We start from the raw sequence: 17132 nt of genomic DNA, 5'->3' as shown, positions 1-17132 counted from the left end.
TACACAGCCCAGTCGCTGTACGCACAATATTATACACAGCCCAGTCGCTGTACGTACGTAGCGCTAGCGCGACAGGGCTGTGCCAGCGGACCTCCAAACACGAAGAGAGTTGAACAATCGCATGCGATCGCTTTGAATTTTGATACTTTAGATCATTTTTTGTCACCTGTCTGGTCGGGCTAGTTCTTATGTAAACAAACACAGTAATTTATTGCACAATAAAATCTTATTCGACTTAGGCACAGTGAATTTAATGGTTTTTCCGTGAAAGTGTTCTTGGAATTTCATCGACCTAGGCGAGTATTCGACTTACAAAATTCGACTTGTGAGTGAATTATTACACGTAAGTCAATGGGGAAAAATCGGGACTTTTTAAAATCATCGACTTGCGCGATTATTCGACATATGCGATGTCGACTTAGGCGAGTTTAACTGTATATATATATATGCACTCCATAAATATTTTATCAATAACGGTTGGAAATTCTTTCTCTTGTAGTTGATACATCCTATATAGAGCCTACCAAAGATGTTCCAACCAGGAGATTTTGTGTAAAAGGAAACCTATCAACGAGGTATCATAATACTTGAACTTCATTTTATGATCTGAGCTAATAAAGCATTTATATACTTCCCTGGTGTCATTATGTCTATCATGACAAACCCTCTGAAATTTAATGTTTGAGTCAATATAACATTTATATCCTTCCATGGTGTCATGTGTCTAGTATGACAAACCCTCTGAAAATGAAAATCCAGAAACAAGCAATGTTTCGCTTTGTTCCATGGCTGTTCTACTTCAGTGCCTCCAGCTCCCACGACTTCGAATATCAAAACGAATGAATAGACTGATAATTAGAGCAAATTAATTAATACAAAATATAAAGCCATTTGTTGGTGGTACCGGATACGTATCTTTCAGCATCCATTTTATATATTTTTTTCTGATTCAGCCTTGCACTTACACTTGTACTAGTATACTTCATTGCTATCCCGCGAAGCCTTGGATATATATATACACAGTTAAACTCGCATAAGTCGATCTTCTCGGGACTGAGCAAAACACATCGACTTAGGCGAGTTTCGACTTGTGCGTAAGTCGAAAAAAATCGACTTAACAACAGTCACACCACACGTACATTATGTATAATGTACATGTATGTTGTCTACTCTGGAGCCGAGAGCTGGAGAGGTGTGCCGCAGCACGGGTCGCCCGGCAGGGCCGCGGCTAACTTTGCATGGACAGTGCATTAGCATTGGCACAGGTCCGATTACTTTACACCCTTGTTAAACCTTGGGGAAGTGAATATGAACGATATTTGAGCAGTGATTGATTCCAGTTTACCATACCGTGGCTTGAAATGCTTGTAGAGGTGTACTTCTGATTTACCCGTGCCCGTAACTTTCCCCCTACTTTCCGCTTTGAAAACTCAGCAGCTTCATCCATCCACTGCACAGCGCAGACTGCAAACATACACAGACTATACACAGCCCAGTCGCTGTACGCACAATATTATACACAGCCCAGTCGCTGTACGTACGTAGCGCTAGCGCGACAGGGCTGTACCAGCGGACCTCCAAACACGAAGAGAGTTGAACAATCGCATGCGATCGCTTTGAATTTTGATACTTTAGATCATTTTTTGTCACCTGTCTGGTCGGGCTAGTTCTTATGTAAACAAAAACAGTAATTTATTGCACAATAAAATCTTATTCGACTTAGGCACAGTGAATTTAATGGTTTTTCCGTGAAAGTGTTCTTGGAATTTCATCGACTTAGGCGAGTATTCGACTTACAAAATTCGACTTGTGAGTGAATTATTACACGTAAGTCAATGGGGAAAAATCGGGACTTTTTAAAATCATCGACTTGCGCGATTATTCGACATATGCGATGTCGACTTAGGCGAGTTTAACTGTATATATATATATATATATATATAGATAGATAATTGATATGTATCATTGTAGTCAATTCGCAAACATTATCTGCATTCATAATTCCAAGTCTTCTGCCACAGTCACTATTGTAAGAGCAATATATAGTCTGCTATTCTGCATGTTTTTATTTTTACAAATCCTCGTCCAAAATCTCTCTGGTGGTTCTCGTACTAGGCAGATTACTGTGCATAAAAGTGTATGAAGAATGCCAAAGAAACAAAATGATGGAATACATTTAGACCTATTTGACTCTTAAATCTAAAAAGAACCGTATCGCCTGAATAACTGAATGAAAATTCGCACAATTCAATTCAATTCAATTCAATTCAATTCAATATGGTTTATTGTACAAATATAGAATAACACACCAACAGCTCGAAGGGTTAATACAAATGTGCCGATAAAGATAAATTAGTATTCGCATTTCCCTGTCACACGTCGGCGGGGACATTTTTCATTGACAATGGATGCAATCGCTTGGGATGTATTTTTTGATTAATTGCCAATTGCCAAATTAGCAAGACTAAACAGAAATAGATCTTTATCTTTTGAGCTATTTATGTGCTTCTGGAATCGAAGTGGATGTTATGTTTTGCATATTTCAACCGTATGAAAAAGAAATGGAATAGGCGAGAACACAATGACTTCCCATGTGTATTAACAGTTTTGTTAACTTGCTCGAGACAATTTGTGTAGTGTAATTTATACGGTAACAGGGAGAAATCAACTTATAGATTCATAATCGAAAGTTTTCCATCAGGGGAAAAATATATATTTACCTTAAACATGAGTGTCAGTAACTTTGCATGAAACTCTGATCATGCATGTTTCTATTTAGATCAGATAGAATTTTATTGAGCTTGGGTTTATTTTTTCTTGACATCTTATACACGTATATGTTTGATGAGTTTCTTGGTGTATTTTCGATTACAATGTGGTTAATATTTCCATGGTATTGCCCCGTTTGAATTGGTAGGGATTACTAACATGCTATGGACTCAAAAGAAGAACAAAGGAAGAATCAAATGGAAAATGAAAGACAATAATTTTACTATGGCCTACGCATTGTGATTTTCTCCTGTCATTTGTTCTGCTTTTCACGAATGTCCTTATGACAAAGGACATCATCCGTCAGAGGGTAATTTGGCCAATACATTTTAATGGTTGTCTCAAACATGACTGGGGAATTCTATTTAAAAAAAATAACAAGCCTAACTTCATCATTCGTACCACTTTGCTATTATTACACAATGAGTTCTGCGCCCTATTTCTTAAAAAGTTGATAATAATAGCAACTGCCGGAATGGTAATGGTCATAGTAATGACTAGAATCCAGCTTCCTGATTAGCTGTTGCTATTGGAAGTTGCCATTCCATCAAGAGCTACTATATCCTTGTATATTAATTTATGAAATGGGGCCCTGGTTCTCAATTATTATTGATTAGTTGATCCCCAAACAGTTTTCTCGTTTTCTCATATAGCGCAAGCTAGGTGAAGGACGCACGTGTCTTGTTACCAATGATGAAGAGACAAGGCAAACTACATGTGTAGGCAATGACGATCTGTCCTTCTCTCTAGGCAGACCAGATAGCTTCAAGAACAGTTATTGTTCTCAGAATGGGCACGGAAGGGCTAAAACTATGTGCAGTTGATTGGAAGGGACAATATAATTAACAGATTAAGGCCAATGCAGTAAGTGATCATCGGGTAAATTGAAGGTCCATCTATTTCTCTGTATAACAATATGTGTATGTCTTTTATGTATAATTACGCATGCGCATATATATATATATATATATGTGTGTGTGTGTGTGTGTGTGTGTGTGTGTGTGTGTGTATTATGTTTGTGTGTGTTTGTGTGCATCCTAGAGTGAGACAGTCCGTGACAACTCTATGACGTAACATTCCCTCCCCTTTACTCATAATAAGATGTCCTATGCAAACGATGCGTTAAACTAGGCATACAATTATACTTTTCATGTATATCATTCTTGTAAGTCTTATAGAGGAATGGAATTGTTTTTACACTGTCTGAAGGACGCTTTGTTTTTAGTAGTGATAACTGATATTATTGTATTTATAACACCATCACCGGGTTGAAAAATAACAAGTTGCTGGTCCCTACTCTTCGTGTGTGCAGCAGTGAACAAACCCCTTTCATGTCATATTCCAGAACTCATTCCGTCTTTAATGAGAAGCATGGCGTGCGAACTACGGTTCCCAGTGCTGTAAATGACCTTACTACTTCCTCTCAGCAGAGAAAGTGCTTCAGCCCCCGGTGTCTTATGGACGCTTTCATCCTAAGAGCAGTTTACAGAAGACAACGCAACATTAATGCATCAATTCAAAGACTCTTGTTTCCCAATAACTATGATTCTTCGGGGGGGGGGGGGGGGGGGGAGGGAGGGGGTTCTCTCTCTCTTTTCATCTCACTTCCCCTCTCACCTTTCCTGTATGTGATATTCATTATGTGACCATGCATTACAAAACAAACAAAAAGTCGCCAGACAAGGACTCTTACTTAATCTCAATAAGGAAAAGAATATACAAACTCTGGAAAAGTGCTTGCTGAGAAAAGAGGCTTTCAAACTTAGGGTCTTTCAACATGCTTGAGCTCGCCAAGCTGCGCTCTGTACAATGAATGGGACCAAAAAAAAAAAAAAAACACAGGATGTAAAACCTTGTAACAACCGCATAGAAGAGGTAATCAGATCAAGCAGAATTTTTTTGTACAGTCTACTAGCACATTTATTCATGAATAACACTAACATACGTATATAGCAGCAGCCTTATCCTTTCAGAAGTTATTAGAGTTGAAAATGAAGAGTGTGTAAAGGGTTTGTAATGAAAAGGAGTCCCCGAGACATGCTCAATCACACTATTCGTCACAAAAGTGTTGTAGAAAGACGGCAAAAATAAAAACACACAAGTTGCCATTGGTTTTATGACCCCAGACTTTAGAATTATGTAAAAGAGGTATTTCTCTTTCAGAAAGTAATAGACAACTAAAGTATTGCTTGGTTCACCCATTTTACGTATACTTTGAGTTCTATTGTAAAATTGTTGCGTGCGACTTTTGCTGTGATGCACAGTCACATGTATAAACATCCATATCTGATGGAATGAAATATTTTATATAGTAATGTCTGCAACTAATAGGGGAAAAATGATATTCATGAAGATAGGTTTCAACGCGCTTGCGTGCCCTGTTAATAATTGAAATTCTAGGCAGACCTTAAAAGGTTAATAGATACAAGTAAACAGTCAGTCCGCAGCGTGAGCGAAAACGCACGTATTTATTCAAGTCGTATGCACGGCTGAGCGGTGCTTGCATACGTAATGAGCAGATACATGGTCATGAACAAATCCGTGTAGAACGAGTATTTCTCGTCAGTTTTCGACATTTTTAGTATCGACTGAAAGAGAAAACATAAGCAAATATGCTCATGATCAAAATAAACGGAAAAGAAGAATAAAGAATATCAAAATCCCTCTCGAAGTTCGGTATTGTATTCAAAAATATTCCTTCACGTTTGACGCCAAAAAATTAACCTGAAATCTTTCATGCCCCTCTAAAATATGGTGAAGACTATGTCCGCTAAGGTATATAGTATCACAATAAGGGCACGTTTTCCCATCTTCATTTCAATACGGGTCAGGAACTAGCAAAATTCAGAGACATGTCTAGCGTCGAGTTTAAAAAGATTATCCTCGCATTCGCACCGGAATTCCGGGTCTGTGATTGGTCGAAATCTGTCGCAAGACGCGGCGTGTCGCATTGCGTAGTATCCATTGGCTGCTGACTCAATGCTGTGAGTTTTAAATGTTAGGTTCCAGATTGTGATCGAATTTTCACTCTCTGTACAAAACTTGAACTTTACACAGGAACCAATGATGTGTATGTGAGTGTGCACTTACAATGACCCTGAACAATGGACCTGGCTGCCACCTGTCCCGAGCTCTGCTGCCAGGCACATGAATGCTTAATCAATTATTCATGTGGATTGCCCCGAGCACTGCTAGTCTGAATTCTTGACACAGGGTGAAATGCATGCACATGAAAGAAGTAAGCACATGTTTCCATGTGCTTGCACACACCACATTTCAGAATGAACAAAGACTAGCTGCGATAGTGGAATTCCTCATGAAACATTCCAATCCTGGCCATTGTCCACGACCATTGTCTGGGTATCAACAACACATTCCACGCGTGTTCATTCACTACCCCCACTTCCAGTAAGAAACCATAATTTGCCTTGTTTTCAACAGGAAAATTCACAACCTTAAAAATGGTGCCCCTCTTCGTTTTTTAATTGATCATACTCGCTCAAGTTTCACGATTGTGAAATCGAAGAAATTACGGAGATCTATTTTCAATACCAGTCAGGAACTAGCAAAACATCAAACTATGATCTAAAAGCTTCTTGAACATTGGCAAAATAATCGTTTACTTTGATGCTAAAATTGACTACTATATTGACATCAAAAATAGGGAAATTAGGTATCAAATTAATGAGCATAATCAGCTCTATAACATACCTAACCATCCTGGGTAAAACAATGCACTGCGAAAGCTATGAAAGCTGTTGTTGCGACCTCTGCAAAAACTCTCGCAAAGTATCGCGAAATCTCGTCAGTCTCAAGGGCACAAACTGCGTAAACGTGATTCTGAATAAAATTGTCGTTCGTGCCTCATTATCGCACACGCTGCGGACTGACTGTAAAGTTTTATGATGCATTGAATTTTTCCCCTTTTCCTTCTCCAACCCTCTGCAGCATGATTGAGCCTCAACTCATGTGATCCATCAATCAAGAGTGCAAATATCTTCTCCATGACATTGCATAGTACGATGTGGCTAATTTAAATCTTTCCTTCTCATCGGCAAAGTTTTTATGTACACTCAAAATAGTAATGTAAGATGATTGGTCGGTAGGGGCTTATAAGCAAGGGGATCCCACAAAGAAGGGGAGAGACAAAGCTTGGTAAACATAAATGGATGTACTTCAGAGGACATTTATTGACCTTTTTAGGCCATTATAATGGAGACAGCGTGTGGTTAATCAACGGCGTAGCCAGGATTTCATCTTAGGGGGGGCGGTTAGTCTGCGAGGGAGCGAAGCGACCGAGCCCGAGCGAGCGGAGCGAGCGAGGGGGGGGGGGGGGGGGGGGGGGGGGGGAGGGTGTGGGAGGGGGGTGTCCCCCCTCCCACGGTAAGAACTTTTTGCATTTTGATGTTGTAAATGGTGCAATTTGATGCATGTTTTTGCGCGTTTTATCGACATGAAACAGTCCCACTTGTTTAAGGTAGCAGTTTATTTTGATGTCGATTATTATTGAACAATTTGCCTGTAAAATGGTATAATTTAAATACACTTCTTGTATCAATTCTCTTCACTGAATCATGAACGCGACTGAACCCGAGCGAGCGGAGCGAGCGAGGGGGAGGGGAGGGTTTGGGAGGGGGGTGTGCCCCCTCCCACGGTGAGAACTTTTTGCATTTTGATGTTGCAAATAGTGCAATTTGATGCTTGTTTTTGCGCGTTTTATATCGACGTGAAACAGTCCCACTTGTTTAAGGTAGCAGTATATTTTAGTGTAGATTATTATTGAACAATTTGCCTATAAAATGGTATCATTTGAATACACTTCTTGTGTTAATTCTTTTCACTGAATATCACGAACGCGACTGAACCCGAGCGAGCGGAGCGAGCGAAGGGGGAGGGGAGGGTGTGGGAGGGGGTGTCCCCCCTCCCACGGTAAGAACTTTTTGCGTTTTGATGTTGCAAATGGTGCAATTTGATGCATGTTTTTGCGTGTTTTAACGAGTTGAAACAGTCCCACTTGTTTAAGGTTGCAGTATACTTTACTGTAGATTATCATTGAACAATAATTTGCCAATAATATGGTATGATTTAAATACACTTCTTGTATTAATTCTTTTCACTGAATATCATGAACGCGACTGAACCCGAGCGAGCGGAGGGGGAGGGGAGGTTGTGGGAGGGGGTGTCCCCCCTCCCACGGTAAGAACTTTTTGCATTTTGATGTTGCAAATGGTGCAATTTGATGCATGTTTTTGCGTGTTTTAACGAGTTGAAACAGTCCCACTTGTTTAAGGTTGCAGTATATCTTGATGTAGATTATCATTGAACAATTTGCCTGTAATATGGCATGATTTAAATACACTTCTTGTATCAATTTTTTTCTCTGAATATCATGAACGCGACTGAACCCGAGCGAGCGGAGCGAGCGAGGGGGGAGGGGAAGGTGTGGGAGAACATTTTGCATTTTGATGTTGCAAATGGTGCAATTTGATGCATGATTTTGCGTGTTTTAACGAGTTGAAACAGTCCCACTTGTTTAAGGTTGCAGTATATTTTAGTGTAGATTATTATTGAACAATTTGCCTATTAAATGGTATCATAATCTTCTTGTATTAATTCTTTTCACTGAATATCATGAACGCGACTGAACCCGAACAAGCGGAGCGAGCGAAGGGGGAGGGGAGGGTGTGGGAGGGGGGTGTTCCCCCCTCCCAGGGTGAGAACTTTTTGCATTTTGATGTTGCAAATGGTGCAATTTGATGCATGTTTTTGCGTGTTTTAACGAGTTGAAACAGTCCCACTTGTTTAAGGTAGCAGTATATTTTGGTGTAGATTATTATTGAACAATTTTGCCTATAAAATGGTATCATTTAAATACACTTCTAGTATTAATTCTTTTAACTGAATATCCTGATTGCGACTGAACCCGAGCAAGCGGAGCGAGCGAAGGGGGGGGGGGGGGGAGGGTGTGGGAGGGGGTGTCCCCCCTCCGACGGTAAGAACTTTTCGCATTTTGATGTTGCAAATGGTGCAATTTGATGCATGTTTTTGCGTGTTTTAACGAGTTGAAACAGTCCCACTTGTTTAAGGTTGCAGTATATCTTGATGTAGATTATCATTGAACAATTTGCCTGTAATATGGCATGATTTAAATACACTTCTTGTATTAATTCTTTTCTCTGAATATCATGAACGCGACTGAACCCGAGCGAGCGGAGCGAGCGAGGGGTGAGGGGAAGGTGTGGGAGAACATTTTGCATTTTGATGTTGCAAATGGTGCAATTTGATGCATGTTTTTGCACGTTTTATCGACGTGAAACAGTAACACTTGTTTGGTAGCAGTATATTTTGATGTAGATTATTATTGCCAATAAATTAATTCTTTTCACTGAATATCATGAACGCGACTGAACCCGAACAAGTGGAGCGAGCGAAGGGGGAGGGGAGGGTGTGGGAGGGGGGTGTTCCCCCCTCCCACGGTGAGAACTTTTTGCATTTTGATGTTGCAAATGGTGCAATTTGATGCATGTTTTTGCGTGTTTTAACTAGTTGAAACAGTCCTACTTGTTTAAGGTTGCAGTATATTTTAGTGTAGATTATTATTGAACAATTTGCCTATAAAATGGTATCATTTAAATAATCTTCTTGTATCAATTCTTACACTGAATATCATGAACGCTGTCTGTTCAGCAATCAAACAGAAAAAGCATGCACACGAGGGTGTAGATATAGAGGCATATCCCCTCCCACACGAACGTGATTTTGCGTTTTCAGACCTGAAATTCAGCGATCTGGTGCAAATTTTTGGTGCAATACTTTTTCATCGAAGTGTTAAAATCACGGAATTTAGCTCTTATTCTGAATGTGCACCATCTGTGTGTATGTATAAAGTCTAGTGAGGTAGAGCTTAGGGGAAGGGGGATTTCCCCTCCCGCTCGCGGAGCTTTTGCGTTTTTAGAATTGAAAGAAAGCGATCTGGGTATAGCCACAGTCTACTTCTATGCATGGCGGAAGGGGGGAGGGGCGGGCGAGCAGGGAGAAGGCGTGGGCGAGTGTTATCTCCACCCTTCCCTTCCGATGGAGCTTTTGCCTTTTTAAGGTTGAAATTTAGATATCTCGTATACGCATATTTGATGGAATCAACATTTGGGAAATCACAATAAAACACACCACAAAACAACTGATGGGGGGGGGGGGGACTGAGGGAGGAAAGGGTCGATTAAAAGGGGAAAATCCCCTTATACATGAGGGAACCTTGAGTTTTCGGAATATAAGTGTTAAGTCTTGTGCACTCAGAATTATTCATAATTTTTGTGCAAATCTAAAAAGTGTACTAAGCTAGGAAAAGAGGCACAGAGGGGGAGGGTTTGGGAGGGGGTATCCCCCTCCCAAGCACGAGAGATTTTGCATATTTTGAATCGAAATTCAACGATCTGGTGCACACTTTGAGTGAAATATTCAAAAAAATATCTTATTTGATGAAAGGTTGCAAAGGAGACCCGCTTCATGTGCATGCATACAGTATACACGCATTTTTTTTTCCGCCCCCCCCCCAAATCCCCGGTCCAAATCTTAGGGGGGGGGGGGGGGGGGGGGCGACCGCCCCCATCGCCCCCCCCCCCCCCCCTGGCTACGCCAGTGTGGTTAATGTGATTGAGCTCTCCACGGCAGTGCAAATTACGATGCTTTTGCCTATAATAATACAACTTTGATGTGCTTTTATACTTGGATATCTGCGATGTACTTGGTAAACCTGTAAACAAATACTGAAAGTGGCAATGAGGCAATTATCCTATGATAGGCCTTCCAGCGGAAAATATAGACTACCTTTAGTCGTGTGGAGGATATGGTCACATAAATAAAGATAACGCAAAGTGCGATAAATAGGACCTAAATTATCTATGTAATTATGATACTCGAAACTGGGCAATGATATAGCAGCAAAGGTAAACCATTTCTTAATTACGACGAAAGCCAATCAATGGAACAATAAAAGAACATCATGTGATGAACATTAAGTGTATGATATGATTTCATGCCAAAAGATTTCTTGCCATTTCTGACTGAGAGTTATTTAGGGATGGGAAAAAAATCCGTAGTTATTAACTTCACTGGATGGATGCATATCTCTGTCGTAGCTATACAACATTCTGAAAGTGAAGATCACAACGCATTTCCTCATTGCAAATGGTCCTTCTATACCACTTACAAAAAACCGAATTAAATGACCATACAGAGACTTAATGTAAACGTTGTAGTCTGTAGACTCATGTATCGATTTTAATCTTATTGGTCTTGGCCTATTCCTAGAGTCGAACATGATGTTATTAGTCCATGATGTCGTTAGTTGTGAGCCTGATTTTTAGTCTCTATAATCTAGCATTACAGTGATTGCAATTCATACAAATTACTTGATTTGCGTGAAATAAATCAAAAACATTCAAGGAAATGCGACCTACAATTCTTGATTGTCATACATGTAGGTAGGCCTAACTGCTGTGGTTCAGTGGATAGGACCACGAATTACTAATCACGAGGCCCAAGTCTGTTACCAGGGTCTTGAGTTCCCTGGTAACAATTTTTGTTTGTTTGTTTGTTTGTTTGTTTGTTTGTTTGTTTGGACCCTGAGCATGATTTCTCGTCGTCATAGACCGACAGAGTCCTTCTAAAGCGAGTTAAAATCGCTGGTCACATGGTCACTGGCTTACAAGTACATTATATCAGTTGCTTCCTTATCGGCCAAAAACAAATTGTAAGAAAAAAAAAAATCAAAGTAAAAGCAACCCTGTTTACAAATTGACTAAGAGATATACGATGCAGTCGTGTCTTGTAAATGATACTATGACAAACATTTCCCTGCTCTCAGTACGTCTCGATTTTTTTTTCCAGCGGGTCAACAACTTGGACAGTGTGTTTGTATGTGTGGGGGGGGGGGGGGGGAGACAGCAAGAGAGAACAAAATAATTTGCAGGGTACTAGTATATTTTTGCCGGGTGGCGGTTTTGTGATGTCGTTCACATAGCCGGGCAGATCTCAAACCCAATCTTATTCTGAGGATAAGATGCCAGTATTTACCTTGAAGATGTGTGTGGTTTCACACTGCTCCTGGACCACACTGAAAATGCTATATTGAACTCGTGCAGCGGTGGTGCAGTTTTGCTGGTACGTATAACGGGCTGACAAAATGAGGGGCTGCTCGCCTGACACTCGATCTGATTAAAATAAATCGCTCGATGGGACATTAACCCATTTAAAAACATTCCTGGCCTACTTTGGATATTTTTTATTACATACACATGGTACTGGTTATCGCAATCGCGGGTTATACAATGTATGATGTAACACTTACATTACCTACATACATGTACTTATAGCCTATGTGAGATAATTATGGTTTTTTTATGCCTCATGGAAAATGTTCCATAAAAATAAAAAAAGTACACAACAATGGCTTACAATGATTTCATAGTGGAAAAAGTTAAGTCAATATATATATAATAAATACGAATGTATATATATACATATATAGATGATAGCATATCAGTATTCATGTGTTTATGATTATCAACTTCGAGCAGATCCTTGAGGGCTGCTCTCTAAACAGGAATACAACTCAGTGAATCGTAATGATTATTAAATCAATGTTTATTCCTGCTTCAAACCCTATATCTCTACCGAGTGACCTCGCGAGTTATTTGGAATGCACTGTGTCACATAATTAATCACTGTTTATTGTGGTATAGTCGATGATGACGGACTAATACTGAGTTACATATTACAAATTAAAGACAGCGGTTCGTAGGTTGGGTATGATTCCAACAATCACCTGCATGGTATTCAAATGTGGCGCATTGGTTTTCCTCTTTTCATTCTTTTTACAGAAACATAAGAAGAGTTTGTTTGCAAAAACCGATATGTCCATTTTTGAAGATTTTGAAGTACGGTATCTCTCATAAAGTACAAAATAATACCTTTTAAACGCTATATTGGTCACTACATGTAAAGGTACACTTTTGAAGTTATGGTCAAAGGAAGCAACATTTTTCTTATTATTCTCCTTATTTTCGTTGACCTTTATTCGCAAATATCTCAATTTGGCAATTTTGGACTCATCGGTTTTTGCGAACAAACTCTTTAATCTCGAGATGACAGATATTCAAAGACAGTACTTCAATTCTATGAATGTGTTCTATCAAATGGAAATTAACTGATAAAACACAATCTCGAGATGACGGATATTTAAAAACCCGTACTTCACTTCTATGAACAGTGATGAATGTGTTCTATCAAATCGAAAATATTAGCTCAGAAAAGGAGAACGAGCCAAAATTTCCGTTCCTGTCTACAACGTTTTGCACTTCACCAAAATTGTTCACATGATGAAGGTACCGTATATAGTAGATGGATTATAATGTCGCTATAACCATCTCTTTTCACAGTTACGTGAATGCAGGTTTGCCACATTCATTAATTCCAGCCTATTTAACATGATAATAAAAAGAGACTGCTAGTTTATGTGTTGGTCTCGCCACACAGCTAATGAAGCAAAGTTTTCTTGCTGCTAAAGAGAGCTTGTATAATGTGCAGCCACAAATATATAATTGGAAGCTCGCAGTGATAAAGAGGGGGGGGGGGGAAGGGATCGGATCAAAATCAGTCACACACAAATAGTTAGTTATTACACAAGATACATTGTTGGAAGTGAAATAAGTGGAATGAAATGAAATGAAAATGAAATCGAAAATGAAAGATGACCGACTAAATTCCTAAATATCAATGAGATGTTTGGTTATCTATACAAACAAAAAGAGGACAGAATCTACTGAGAAAAAGGTAAATAAACAAGGACATATGAATAGGAAATGTAGCTGTTTGAAGTATATACTGTTCATAACCATAATGCCCAATAGCATGGGTCTCATTCTAATATGATTCACAGTCTTGTATCTAATTTAGACAGATATGTCGGTATATATACTGCATGGGGAGAATACATTATTCTTTTCAACACAAGGACTGCTTTTTGCATTCTCTCAATACATTTTCCTTTATACAACACCTTAGAATGATGTCAAATTGTGATTGGCCAAGAGCATGTCACATGACATTCAATAGAAAATACCTATCAAACTCATTGAGAGTGACAGCCGTGCCATAGGCCCCTGGCATGGGCCTATTGCACGGCTCGAAGGTACTATAGCACGGCTTCGCGGGGGGGGGGGGGGGGGGCTACTAATGAACGGCCGCTCACACTAGCAAAGCGCCAGCAAACTACGTGCTGGCCGGCTGCACTGCCGGTAAGTCTCACAGACCAGGCGCGGCGGAGTAACGTTAACGTGTACGCGCAGCTACTTTATCTAGGTAGTTGCATGTATTGCGCCGTATACGTACCGTGCGGCCTTACCTACGGCTGTGTTTTTTACTTTTGACTCTGATCTGCTACGTGGACGACAGTGATCCCAAAATCAAGACGTCATTTCAAGTTGAGAAACCGTAATTTGATTATTTTTCTGTGTTTTTATACAAAATCATTTTCGGAAATAGACAAAGTCTACACCTACCACTAGATCTACCGACATCTCAGATCGGCCTAACATTCAGGCCTAATTCGATCTAACGTTAGTGTGGAATGGGTATAGACCCTGCGCAGAGTTTGTGATTCCTGTGACTGTGTGGTCGAATCATGACGAGTGTTTGAAAGCAATACACTGGGTGGTTTACAATTCTCGGCCTAATTGTTACATTTAATTTTGGGCCTTCCTGAGTTGGCGGTCACTAATTTAGTACTGTGATTGTGGAAAAGGTGTTGTATAAAACGAATAATTTATGATTTTGTTCGTGCATTGGGGCACGAATATCGCACGAGGCGCGAGATTCGCCACTGGTCTATTCAACGCGGCGCTACGCGCCTTGTTGAATAGACCAGTGGCTTATCTCGCGCCTCGTGCGATATTCGTGCCCTGATGCACTCACAACTCATAAATTATTCGTATACTATTATTGTCTTCTTTATACAACAAAACTACATACTTATTGTACACTATTGTAATCATACCATGGCGTTAGACATTATTTTCACATTACATTTTATCTTTATCATAATTAGTCAAAGTTATAGTCACTGCAGAAAGAAACATTTTCTTCCATATATCAATGTGTCTGTGGCGCATATCTATAAGAAAAAAAAAATAATAATACCTAATTTTCATTCAATTTCTTTGATTGCATTTGCTAAACATATACATGTTATGTGGGTATAACTGATTTGGAGTGATTCATATATATAAACATATATATATATATATACATATATATATATATATATATATATATATATACATATATATATATATATATATATATATATATATACAGTGTATACATAACTGGTTTTCAAGTCATTTAGTGAAGTGAGAAAATTGAAATGCGTACCCATTTCAATGCAGAAAACAATGCACAGGTTCAAGAAGAATGTAACCATAAGTCATCTTTGCCTTCACATTACGACTGTTTGAAATAACCTTATTGGTTCGGGCACAGAGAAATAAGAAAAATGTAATTAATTTGCACTTAACGGTAGCAAACATCCTTTTTGATAACAGCAGCGTTTGAAAGATTTGCTTGGCGCCACATATAATAACAAATGAACAAAATAATGTTATACTGATCTATTTTTTAAACCTCACCTTTTGTCAACACCAATGATACACTCGTAATCGCAGTCCATGTCCAACAGACATGACAGAGAACAGAACAGAGGCAAAATATTGTGATAATGACAAATATGGTATTGGACCCTTCAAGTTGTATCGCTTTGGAGAGTATGTCAAATAAGCTTGATTAAATTAAAAGCTAAGTGCTCTGTTGGGAAAGATCTTGTATATGGTTTGCTCTGTTGGTTGGTACTGACGTCCAATGTGTCATCAGAAAATAGCAACAGCAGATGAACGCATTGTGAATAAAGTTCGTTAGTCATTTTAGAAATAGCATTGCTCATTGACAGCATAATATTGAGCTCCACAGGTGATCGAATTGATGAGAAAAACTTATTGATAACTGGATTATGACAGATGAGTATGAAAAGAGTTCACAGCGATGTCTGAAGATTTTTGTTGTTGTTGTTGTTACAGGGCCACTCTAGCGGACAAAAGAAAAGAGATGGATGCATCTTCTTTCTTACATCTGCGGGTACTCATGTGCCCTATGCCCAAATTCCATATTCAGAAAAAGGAAGATGCCCCTTCATTTAGTTAAAAGTAACCCCATTTTGTACCCTCCCCAAAGTTGCTTGACCAGTAATCTATAGAGGCAAAAATTAATGTATAAGTGCAAATAGGGAGAGATCCAAGAGTCAGTGAGCTCAATATGAGCTCAAATCTTCCGGTTGAAATTGGGGTGGGGGGGGGGGGGGGGGCAACGCCTCCCTCTTCTCTCAAGCAGTCATGAAACAACCTTTTGAGTATGGTGCACAACTGACAAAAAAAAGAACAACATCAAAAACAACGAACAAACACCGATATGATATTCATGTTTCATCGTGTGTGGCGCCTTTGATACTGCATGCCACGACTAAAGAGAACTGTTTAATAAAACTTTTAAAGGGATAGTACAGTACTGGTGGATGTGAAAATTGGGCTTTTAACTTTTTGCGAGATACCAAGAAAACACTTATGAAATAGTACAGAGCATACCATTCCAAGAGGAATTCAAAGTTAATTTGATGGAAATTGGGTTTGGAATGACTGAAACATCCAAAAACAAAGTAAAACAAAGCGAATGCAATAAAGTGTGGGTCCCACACTTTATTAGAATCGCCCTGTTTTGGATATCTCAGCCATTTCAAAACCAATTTTCATAGAATAAACATTGAATTCCTCATGGAATCACATGCTCTTTCATATTTTATAAGAGGTTACTCATTATCTCACCAAAAAAAGTTAGAAACCTGAAATTAGGTCTCAACCAAAACTGTACGATCCCTTTAAGCATTCATCTAAACTTATTTGATCATAATCCTATTTCCACTCACCCGGACGACATGTATTTTGTCAATAAGCTTGTGATGGAGTGCAGAAGGAGTAGTCACTGGCTTTTTACTGGGGTTTCTGGTTTTGTCGTTTTTGTTCTTTCTATATATATATGTCAGTGACCTTCCCATATCCACTCGCAATTCATTAGTACTTCATCAGTGTGCCATCATAATACACCCGTATCCGTATCAAATAATATATGTCTGTAACTAGTACTGGATTGTTAGGCGTAATCTAGTCTCTGCCTGGGCTATTAAAATCACTCGATCATTAAGAGCAATCAAAGTCAGGAAAGTAAATTGATAAAATGTAGATTCGCGATCGCTGTCTCTCGCT

The sequence above is a fragment of the Diadema antillarum genome, unplaced genomic scaffold, assembly GCF_040938485.1.
Source record: "Diadema antillarum isolate AM-2024a unplaced genomic scaffold, OU_Dant_1.0 seq00000798_RagTag, whole genome shotgun sequence".
NCBI classification, from domain to species: domain Eukaryota; kingdom Metazoa; phylum Echinodermata; class Echinoidea; order Diadematoida; family Diadematidae; genus Diadema; species Diadema antillarum.
The sequence above is the reverse complement of the archived record's forward strand: the minus strand, read 5'-3'. Positions refer to the sequence as shown.